Source organism: Martes martes, assembly GCF_963455335.1.
Source record: "Martes martes genome assembly, chromosome: 1".
NCBI lineage: Eukaryota > Metazoa > Chordata > Mammalia > Carnivora > Mustelidae > Martes > Martes martes.
Window position 1 is genome coordinate 11434792 of NC_137888.1, and position 11993 is coordinate 11446784.

The window sequence follows — 11993 nt, forward strand, 5'->3', positions numbered from 1 at the left end:
TTTTTTACTCTTGGTTCTGAGGGATTTACTTGACCTCTAGTGAAATTTTTATTTCTACAATTACATGCTTAATTTTCAAAAGCACTTTCTTATTCTTACTATTCTTTTTTAAAGATAGCACCCTGTCAGGGTACTGGATGGCTCAGTGGGTTGGGTCAGGTCATGATCTCGGGGTCCTGGGATCGAGTCCTGCATTGGGCTCTCTGCTCGGCAGGGAGCCTGCTTCCCCACCTCTCTCTGCCTACTTGTGATCTCTCTCTCTCTCTGTCATAAATAAATAAAAATCTTAAAAAAAGAAAAGATAACACCCTGTCTTTGTTTTATGGATGCTCTAATATGTCAAATCTTTCAGTATTTGGGTTTTTGTGACATTCTCATCTTTCCAACATTCTATTTCTTCAAGAGGCAATTTGTTCTGTTTGCTTGTTTTTGTCTTTCTCCCTTATGTTGCTCGTTTCTCTCATTGTCTGGTAATCTTTAGGTGTCCATTTATGTTTAAAAGGTCAAAGCTATTTTTCTTTCCCTTCAAGAGGCAAAAAAAAAGATTCTTGGGCACCATAACTGATGTCTTATTAGTAGGATAAGTTGTTGTGCACTAGAGGCAATACAAGTTTGTGAACCCACAATAGTGGGCTCTTCTCAGTACAAAGGCTGAGACCACAGAACTGTGAGCTTGAGGCAAAAGGGAAACAGTGGTGAGCCACAGGCACCCATCTGTTTCTTACCTCATTTTGATCATTTGCTAGGGTTATTTGTTGCTTTGGGAATGAACCCAAATAAAACTCCATCCTAAGCAGGGACCAAGTCCTCATTGTCCACTTTTCGGACCTGGAGCAGACTTGCATATACTAATGCTTGGGTGGCCAGTCCATGACACCTGGCATCCTCTTTACTTGTCTGGGTCCAGCAGCCTGCATTTTCAGTGGCAGGCACCTGCACCTGTTTTGGGGCCAGAAGTTCTTAGAAATGATGGGTGGGTGTATAAATATCCTAGCTCCCTGCCCCGTGGCCAGTATATTTCTTTTTTTATTTATAAAAATATTTTATTTATTTATTTGTTTATTTATTTAGCATATGTGTATGCAAATGGGGGGAGGAGGTAGAGGGAGAGGGAGAGAAGATCTCGAGCAGAGTCCGTGCTGAGCATGAAGCCCAATGCCAGGCTCGATCTCACGACTCTGAGATCATGACCTGAGCCAAAATGAAGAGTCGGACACTTAACTGACTGAGCCACCCAGGTGCCCCTGGCCAGTATATTTCTGGGGAATGTGCTCTACACCATTTCCTTGAGCTTTTCCATGGGATTAAGGTTTACTCTCCCACTTTGATATTGACTTGTTGGAAGTTTTCCCTTCCATGTATCACTTCCCTGTGCTTTGGTGCTGTCTTACACCTCCCAGAAAATCTACATGCCCGCAGTTGTCATCTCAGGATCTTCTTGGGGGGAGATCCAATGAAGATCAGTGATAGTATGGGCCAAAGGTCGACACCCTTCCCATATCTCCTTACACCAAAAGCCCAACTCTTTCCTCTCTAAAAGTTCAATAGAGAGATTGATAAAGAGGAACAAATTCCCACTTCTGTGCTTCTCAGAATGTGTTCGATCCTGTTACGGCAGGAAAAATTCAGACCCCCAGAATGTGGCAGAGTTGTTTCTTACTGAGACTGTTAAACCACAGTGAACGCAAATCTGCAAGACTAGTTGAAATGTAGGCTCCAGCTGTCACAAAGAATCTCTTCTGCTGATGTTGGGGTTTCATATCTGTTTATCTCTACCAAAATAAGGTAATTTTTTTTTTGCTCCTGCAAAAACCAAAAGCACAATAACCCAGAAATCTGCAGATTTTATACTCAATTAACAACTTGGGTATATTTTCAGGCAGTGATTCTGACATTGGTGTGCATCAAGATCACCTGAGGGCTTGTTAGATTAAACCCCAGTCCTCACCCATAGCGTCCCTGATCCACTTGGTCTAGGTGGGACCAGAGTTTGCATTTCCAGTAAGTTTCTGGGCAACTGCTATTGTCCAGGGAGCACACTTTCAGAACACCTGCTTCAAGGAGCTGATGTTCTTCTCCCATCTAGCTTAGATGATTATATCTTACAGTCTGTTCCTTTTGTAGACTCTTCTAATATGATCTAGGTAGTTTTCCATGTAATTGTATTGCAGCTAGTTGAGTCCAGGTCTTTTATTAGTGATGATACGATATTTAGAGTTTTCTACTTATATAGGCATCCTTGGGCTGGCGTATTCTACATTAGCAGTTCTTTTAACCTCGTAAAACATTAGCCTGCTTCATCTAATTTTTAATTTTTATTTCTGCCGTGGAACAGTTTTCACATCTGGTCTGGGTTTCAGCAGAGGCTTTACTCTTGTTTTAGCGAAAGTATCCCACCTTCTTGTCATCTGTAAGACTCCTGGCCCTGGTTTGGGAGGGAGGGAAGGGGTAAGGGAGAAGATGGGCTGAGGCGAGGAGGAAGAGAGAGAAAGGGGTAGGGAGGGCAGCCAGGGTTCCCATATTCCTGGACAAATGCACACCCCTGTTTCCAGCAGAGAGGCCCGGATGGCTGGGGGAGAGGAGGAGCCCTGGCTCTCCACATCCCCAGCCCACATCCCCAGTCCCCATGAAGGAGCCAGTGCTGGAAGCTGGCTCCAGGTGAACAGAGGAATCCTAGGAATCCAGACAAAACCCCAAAGCCAAGACTTTTTTTTTTTTTTTTAAGGAAAAGTCTTCTTTGCTGTTTACAGGGAGCAGTAAAGCCCTTCGGTTTTATTCCTTATAGAAAAACAATCTACGCCTCTTGCCCTCCCTTGTCTGTATTCACAGCGATGTAAACAGCTAGACAGCTCCCCCCACAGCGGGGGGGTTGGTGGTCCCACGCGTCCTGGCCCCAGGTGCCTGTCAGCCGTTGTCTTCCTCCTCTCATTCTTCTGCCCCCTTGGTTGCGCTCTCAGGCAAGGCTTCTCCCATCTGTCTCCTGGAACCTTCCGGACTGTGCATCCCACGTGTATTTGATGGTTACCTTGAATTCAGCCATCTCGCACCCAAAAAGCTTCAGCACGTGGGGCTGCTCTGGGCGCAGCACATCGCCCTCCTTGCATATCTCCCGGTCAGACTGCAGGGTCACCAGGCCTCTCTTGAGGACGGTGGGCAGCCCCGGCTGTCTCTGCTGTGACTCCATGGTGGGGGCAGGGGTGCTGCTCCAGGAGCCCCGGGGGCCAGGCTCATGGTGAACATTGCTTAGTTTCCTACAGCAGTGAAGTCCACTTCCATGTGTTTGGTGAACCGCCCATTCACTTCCTCCTTGGTGCGTTCGGTGGAGAGGAGACTGAACCTCACCCCTCCACTTCTCGCTGACCTGACACAGGTTTGCCTTTGTCCTCGTCAGATGGGCTCCCACCCGAGGCCACTGTCATCGCGCTGTGTTCACCAAAGAACACCCAGCTGTGCTTCTAGGCAGTCCGGATGTCTTTCCACGTGGGAGCCATCGAGAAGATGAAAAGGTACCTGGACGCGTCCACACATTCCCCCAAGCGCTTCTGTCAGGTTCTGTTTCAGTTCTAAGCCTTTCTTGGGAGTTCTGGTTAAGGAAACATTCTTGTCGCGCTTGGATTAGGGCATTGCCCTGCAGGTAGATGCGGCGGAAGGTGGTCTACCTCACTTAATTTAATTTAATTTAATTTAAACATTTTAAAAGATTTTATTTTTAAGTGATCTCTACACCCAATGTGGGGCTCAAACTTACAACCCCAAGATTAAGAGTCATGTGCTCTACCGACTGAGCCAGGCAAGTGCCCCTTAATTTAATTTAATTTAATTTAAAGTTTTGTATTGCTTCCCTCCCCCATTTAATTTTAAATGTGGACGAGCGATCTCATTCTTTTTAGTTGTAACACTTAATTGGCATATCCAAATGTATTGCAAATACAGTGCAGATTCTGTGGAAAGTTATAAGGTTTCTAGTCTTTTGGGACCCTTTTTACATACATAAAGTGACAAGCTTTGAAGGAAAAGTTCTGCTCTCTTCCTTAATTACATTTGCATCGTATTTCCCAGAACAAGGAAGGAGATCCCCTGAGGAGTTTCTGGGAAGTTCTGTGGGTACTGATGCCAGACAGGGGTGGAGAGAAGGGAAAGATGTCAGCTGGGGGACCAGCTGTGGAGAGCAAGGAGGGCTGCCAGCAAAGCCCAACTGCATGGTAGAGACCTGGAGGGTCCAGGACCTGGGCACATCAGAGAGGAGGAGCAGGGAAGCAGGAGCAAGGCGGCTCGGGGGGCAGAGGGCTGGAGAGAAAAGGGGCGAGGGGAGGCAAAAAGCATGCCCTGAACTGGAAGGAACAAAGCAAAAGTTGTCTCCTAATCATGAAATATGCCCCAGTTTTATGAAATAAGAAACACTGTGGCATCTAGTCATTGTGTTGAAGAGTGAGATATGAAAAAGAGGGTTAGAGCCTAATTTATATAAAACATCGTTAGGCAGATGGGGTAAGTTCATTATAGCTTGGACCACAGGGGCCATTTCCCATGTATCTCCTGTTATCAATCTCCTTAGGTTCATCATAGGGAAGGAGGAGGAGGAAGAGGAAGAGGAAGAAGGAGAAGAAGGAGAAACATAGGGCTTTGTGGAGAAATGTTATTTATTTATATATTTACATATTTATTTTAGAGAGAGAGAGCACACTCAAGAGAACGTGCGTGAGCGGGGCAGGGGGTGCGTGGGGCAGAGGCAGAGGGAGAGCGAGAATCCTAAGCAAGCTCCACACTCAGCATGGAGAAAGGGAGAAGCAGATTCCCTGCTGAGTGGGGAGCCTGATGGGGCTCGGTCCCATGACCCTGGGATCATGACCTGAGCCAAAATCAAGAACCAGACGCTTAACTGACTGAGCCACCCAGGTGCCCAGAGGTATAATTTATTTGATGACAAATACACAACAAGTTATGTTTGTCCTCGGAATTGCTCAATACCTTGTAAATGAACACACTTGTGACACCTCCCCAATCTAGGCAATCCATGCCACAACCACACCACTGCGTATTGCAAATCGCTATTACTATGGGGTTCTTTGGCGAGTCAGAAAGCACTAGATTCTAGCCTCAGCTTTATCTTTACAAACCTGCCCAAAAGGACATTGCCTGGAATCACCCAAATGTCCCTTGGTGGATGAATGGATGCACAAAATACAATGTGTGTGTGTGTGTGTGTGTGTGTGTGTATTATTCAGCCACGAAAAGGCATGAAGTTCTGAAATATGCTACAATGTAGATGAACCTCTGAAACTTTAGGTGAAGTCAAAGAAGCCAGGCGTAAAAGGTCGCAGATATGATTCCATTCATATGAACTACACAGAATAAGTCAATCCACAGAGACAGAAGGTAGACGGTGGTCTCTAGGGACTGGGGTGGGGGGTTGGGAGTGATGACGCAATGCGTTCTGGTTTTCTTTTGAAGTGATGAAAATGGTGGTATTTGAAATAGGTTGTACAACATGGCGAATGGACTAAATGCCACCGAATTGTACACTTTAAAACGGTTAATTTTATGTCATGTGAATTTCACCTCAGTTAAAAAAGAGAGAGAGAGACCGCGGCCCATCAACCTCCCTCTCCCAGAGCACCTGGGGATGAATTTCGCAGATGCTTCTTCCAGCACCTCCAACCTCAGAGCAGAGGAGGGAAGCCTGACTCATGCAATTAGAGCCCTAATAGGGCAGACAGTCTCTGGTTTGCTGTCTCGCCTGCTGCTCCCTTGCAGTGTGTTCAAAAACTCTCTCCTTTGTTCTGCCTTGTGTGAATTCTTTGCCCGCATCTGTGGGCTTTCACCCAACTGGGTTGCCCCACATTTGGTGGTCCCTATCCAATTGGGGGATCCCACATTTGGTGGGCCCTGCATGGAGAGCCTTTGCTGGCCCTGGGCTCCCCCTGTATTCTCTGGCAATTTCTCCTGACTTTTCCTTGGAGGACTCTTGGGCTCCTGGGGGCACTGACGACCTCCAGCTAAGGTGACTCCTTGCTGAGGATCCAAAGCCCCCGAGGAACCAGCTGGACTGCCCCTGCTGGAAAGCGTGAGGGACGTCCAATTTAGCCCTCAGGAGGGACACTTTCCTCCCTCTCCTTTCTCTCTGTGGCCCTTCAGCAGTCTCACCCTTGTACCTCCGAGACAACTGAAGATCTCTGGCCAGTTCGGTCTGAAGGTCTGAGGGTGAAGAGGTTGGACTGTCTGCACCTGTGAGGACAAAAGATCCCTTTCCCTCTGCTTTCTCACTCCATCCCCCAGGTCTGTTCCCAATGTGCACTGCAGCTGGGCAGTGAATCTGCATACCTTAGGGACCTGATTGGGACACTTTCCTGATGCTGGCTGACTCTCAGCCACCTTACCTCCCTAAAAAAAGAAAGAAAGAATGAAAGAAAAGAAAGAAAGAAAGAACCCTAATACATGAAGTATTAGGTCTATTCATTCATTAGATCTATTCTGTCTGTGATAAAGACAGAAGCAAAGGGACAAGGGCAGAAGAGAAAAAGCAATGAGTGGGGTAGGATCTCAGCCACAAATTCTGCATTTTAGAAGGAATGGAAGAGAATCAATAGGAAAGTGCTTACATTTCCACTCAGAAGAGAAGAAATCAATGCTGTCAAAGTCCCAGCTATGGGTACAGATATAATTTAACCACAAATTGAACAATGTGAGAAAGGTTATATGTGTGCTGATTCCAAATCAGGTACATACGGTGTCTAAGAATCTGAAAATGGGGAGTCCTAGGATGTAATACACCAACCAGGAAAAGGGGCAGAGAAGACTTTATCTTTGGATCTGAATTTGCCACTGATTTACTTCATTCATTCATGTATTCAATGAGTAGATCTTAAGCACTTATTAAGTGCTAGGCACTGTTCTAAGAGCTGGGGATCCAGCGGTAAACAAGATACACGCCGTGGTGGGGGACGCTCATCTCATCTGTTGGAGCCCCGAATAGAACAAAAGAAGAGAATTTATTGTGAAAGGCAACATTGGTCTTGCTCTGCACTTGGTCTGAAACCTACACCACCAGCTTTCCTGGGCTTCCAGCTTACAGAGAGCAGACCATGGGGCTTCTCAGCCTCCACGATCACATGAAGGAATTCCTACAACAAATCTGATTGGTTCTGTTTCTCCAGAGAACTCTGACTAATACAGTAGACAATGAGCGCAAGTAAATATGTCACATGACAGACAGCGGTAAGTCTCTGGGGTTTCGAAAAAGTCATTGCAAAATGTCGTATGTTGGTTGCATCACAAATACTCGGGCTCTACTTTTAAGATAAGACCTTCAAACAGCATTATTTTTCAAAGAATTATAAGACAAAGAGCACAAAAAGAATCAAAGCAAAACTGATTGGTTAGAGCCAATTACTTGGGAGGTCCTCAGGTGATGGACAAAAGTTGTCCTTAAAAAGATAAAGAGTTGGGGCACCTGGGTGGCTCAGTGGGTTAAGCCTCTGCCTTCGGCTCAGGTCATGATCTCAGGGTCCTGGGATCGAGCCCCACATCGGGCTCTCTGCTCAGCAGGGAGCTTGCCTCCCCCTCTCTCTCTGCCTGCCTTTCTGCCTACTTGTGATCTCTATCAAATGAATAAATAAAATCTTTAAAAAAAAAGATAAAGAGTCTATTCCGCTTGGAGAGAATCCTCTGGGTGCCAGATCCAAGTCTTCTGTCCCTGGTTCTTAATCTTTAATCTTAATCTGTATTGGTCACCTAACTGGTCAGCAAAGGTCACTCTGACTCTCCAAGTCAAGCAAATAAAATTGTAATCCAGTCTATAAGTCACAGACCTAAAAGGAAAGAGATGGCACGCTCCAGTGGAGTGACTGGGGAGGGTGGAGTGAAGGTACTCTCCCGTAGAGGGATGGGCAGGTTTAAGGGAAACCGAAAAGGAAAAATACAGGAGCAAGAGGTTAGCATGGGGAGCTTATCAGTTCCATGCCTGGAGGAGAAAGGGAGGCACTCTTATGTCACAGGGAGCTGGGTTCAGTGACAGGGTATATGATGTTCTGCTGAGAGACACAGCCAACTCATCTAGACTCCTCTGGAAAGGAGCCCACCTCACTATTCCTCCACCCTCAAATCTCGAGCTTATGCCTCCACTGATAAAACCCAAGCAAAGACTGGGGTAAAGGATTCTGTTGATGCATTTTCTAAGTGAGTCTCCCAGAGCATGGAGCAGGGCAGATGAAGGGAGAATGGACCCAGAGAGGCAGAGGGAAGACCTCCAGAGCCCCAGGGAAGCAATGTGAAAAAGAGAGAATAAGAGGAAAAGCAAAGACAATGAAGAAGTGAATTTAGATCCGGGGGACTGGCGTTTTTGCAAAAAATGTTTTTTAGGGTTCCTCCTGAAAATTTGGTAATCACTGTATACATGTGTATCAGATTTTTAAGATGTTGAAAGCATTTAAAAGGATCTCATGATTTGGCTCATCATTTTCATCAAGCTTTCATTTCGAAGGGCTTAATTGCTTAAGTTTTTATGACTGCCTTAGGCAATAAAAAGGGTCTACTAGTAAAATGGAAATTACCATCCCCAGAACTTAAATATGGAAGTGGCATCCCACCAGCTTTCTCATATTCTGTTGAGTGACAGGAACCAACTTTACTCAAGAGGAGGGGGTTACTCAAAGGTATGACTACCAGGAGATGGCGGGCATGGGTGCTCTTCTTAGTCTACCCATCATGGGTGGATAGGAGCACAGACTCTGAAGCCAGCCCACTTAGGTTCCAACTGTGACTTGACTCTGTCAATTCTTCCCTGTGTGATCTTAGGTGAGTTACTTACTCTCTCTATACTTCAGTTTCAACTTTTGAAAATGAGGCAAATAATAGTATCTGCTTCATAGGATTGTTGTGGGAATTAAATAAAAATGGGAAAATGCATAAAACAAGGCCTGTGCATAGCTATTGCTTCACAGGGATTGGCTATTCTCCTGCCCCATTGGGGCAGGTGTGCAGTGCGACCCCCAAAGGAAGGGGAGTCACAGCTATGCTGGGATTCCTATTCTTGTGGAATTGTTCAATCCAGCCTCGAGTCTGTCCTTGCCATGATTTTTCCCGCTCAGAGGCTTTACTCCCATTGGTAAGTCTTCTGGGTATATTTTTAGTCCTGAACCAAGGCAACTAATCTGGGCTCAGAAAGTGCTAGCCCACTAGTAGGTGACTGTTTCATGAAGAGTTCTAATGGGTGTGGCCACAAAGGCGTTGCTGGGGGTCTGCTTGGTCTAGACTAAGCCAGGAGAAAGCAGCCAGGAGAGATGTGAACTTGACCCAGGAAGAAAATCCCATGGAGTCTCCATGGCTTGAGATGGGCTGTTCTTTTTTTTTTTTTTTCTTTCTTCCTTTTCTTTTTCAGGGAAGTGACTTGGTTTGAGCATTGTCTGAACCACCGTGTCCAGGATACAAGACAGCTTGCAGATGTCTTTTGCAGAGGAGAGGGCGGCATGAGTTCCATACAGTGAACTGGGACATCCTGCTCTCCCTCCCCATTTTAAGCACTAAAAGGAGGTTATTTCTGGTCGGGATAAAACAATGGAGGCATGGGGTGCTTGGGTGGCTCAGTCAATCCAGCGTCTGCCTTTTGCTCAGGTTGTGATCCCGGGATCCTGTGATCGAGTCCTGCATTGGGCTCCCTGCTCAGCGTGGAGTTGGCTTGGGATTCTCTCTCTCTGCCTCTGTCCCTCCTGCTCATTCTCTATCTCTCTCAAATAAATACATAGAATTGTAAAAAAAAAAAAACAAAACAAACACCATACACACAAAAAAGGGATGGAGGCTTCCATTGAAGTGTCATTTTCCTGTGGCTGCCTTAGGAAATTATAGCACCTTGTGTGGTTTAAAATAATGACATTTATTTTCTCACCGTCCTAGAGACTGGAAGTCTGAAGTCAGGATGTGGCAGGGCCATGCTCCTTCCAAAAGTTCTGGGGAAGGTTCTTCCTTTCTTCCTCCTAGTTTCTTTTTTCTTTTTTTCTGATATTAAGTAGGCTCCACACCCAACGTACGGCTTGAACTCAAGAGTCACATGCTCTACTGGCTGAGCCAGAAGGGCATGCCCCCTCTCTTCCAAGTTTCCAATGGTGGCTCGCAATTCTTGGCATTTCTTGGCTCATAGACGTGTTGCTCTAATCTCTGCTTCCAGAGTCACGTGACCCTCTCCCTGTGTGTCTGTGTGTCTGTGTGTCTTGTCTTACAAGACACCAGGCAGTGTACGAGGGTCTATGCCCGTATAGTATGACCTCTTTTTAAATTAAGTAATTGCGTCTGCCAAGACACTATTTTCCAATAAGGCCACATTTTCAGGTTTTGGGTGGTTGTGAATTTTGGAGGGATTTTATTCAACCCAGTACAACTTCTCATCATTTGTATATATTCATCTTCACTAGTTGCAAATTATTTCACATCATGACTCTGAGGTCCTCTGAAATCTAGAGCTATGGACAATTTATTGTGTTCTAATTCTAGGATTTATTGTTTTTCTCCCTTATTATTATCAGTGTTTTTAAACTGAAGTGTGGTTGACATACCATATGATATTAGTTTCAGGTGTTCAACAGTTCTATTCATTACTCTATGCTCACCATGACAACTGTGGTTACCATCTGTCAACATGCAATGTTATTACAATGTTCTTGACTATATTCCCAGTGCTGTACTGTTCATCCCTATGACTTACGTATTTTATAACTGGAAACTTGTACCTCTTAATCCCCTTCACCTGTTTTGCCCATGTGCCCAATCCCCTCCCCTCTGGCAACCACTGGTTTGTTCTCTGTATTTATGATTCTGTTTCTGTATTTTGTTTGTTCATTTGTTTTGCATATGAGTGAAATCATATTGTATTTGTCTTTCTCTATCTGACTTATTTCACTTAACAGAATATCATCTAGGTTCATCCATGTAGTCCCAAATGACAAGATCTCATTCTTTTTTTATGGCTGAGTAATATTCCAGTGTGTGTGTGTGTGTGTGTGTGTGTGTGTGTGTGTGTACCTTACAACTTCTTTATCCATTCAGCTGTTGATGGACACTTTGGTTGATTCCATAACTTGGTTATCGTAAATAGTCTTTCAATAAGCATTGGCATACATATATCTTTGAGAATTGGGGTTTTCATGTTCTTTGGGTAAATATCCAGTAGTTGCTGGATCATAGGGTAACTCTATTTTTAATTTTTTGAGGAACCTCCTCACTGTTTTCCACAATGGCTGCACCAATTTACTTTCCCATTAACAGCACACAAAGGTTCCTTTTCTCTGTATTCTCACCAACACTTGTCATTTCTTACCTTTTGGATAGTAGCCATTCTGACAGGTGAGGTGGTATCTCATCATGGTTTTGATTTGCTTCTCCCTGATGATGAATGATGTTGAGCATCATTTTGTGTGTCTGTTGGCGATCTGTATGTCCTTTCTGGAAATATGCCTGTTGAGGTCCTCTGCCCAATCTTCATTGGATTATTTGTTTTGCCACTCTTGAGTTGTGTAAATTATTCAGATATTTTGGATATTAGCTATCTAAGATTTATTCTTGAATAGGACAAAACTGTGAGATAAAGTGAGCCTGTCTTGAGCAAACAACCAATCACAGTAAGTCTTGAGATATACCATCTATAATTCTGTCTCCCCGGGCATCTAAAGTAGCTTTTTAAAAAATTATTTTATTTATTTATTTATTTATTTATTTATTTATTTATAGCATGAGCAGGGAGGAAGGGGCAAAGGAAGAGGGAGAAAGAATCTCAAGCAGGCTCCACACCCAGAGTGGAGACCAATGCAGGTCTTGAACTCATGACCGACCCTGAGATTACAGCACGAGCCCAAATCAAAAGTCCAATGCTTAACTGACTGAGCCACCCAGACGTTCTTAAAATAGCCTTATAGACACCCACCAAGTTAGGGTGGGAAGTCTCCTTAATACCATCAATCCAGCTCAGACAGCAATCTAATTCAACCCTGACTTATCACTTTCAT

General features: G+C 44.8%; 1 pseudogene across 1 annotated transcript; it reads right to left on the reverse strand.

Annotated features, from left to right (window-relative positions):
- Positions 1-2925: 2925 nt before the first annotated feature.
- On the reverse strand, positions 2926-11326 carry LOC308342424 (mRNA turnover protein 4 homolog; annotated as a pseudogene). The gene is made up of 2 exons: positions 11309-11326; positions 2926-3609 (listed from the first exon to the last, which is right to left on the reverse strand). The product of its transcript is annotated as an mRNA turnover protein 4 homolog (transcript).
- Between the last annotated feature and the right edge of the window lie 667 nt (positions 11327-11993).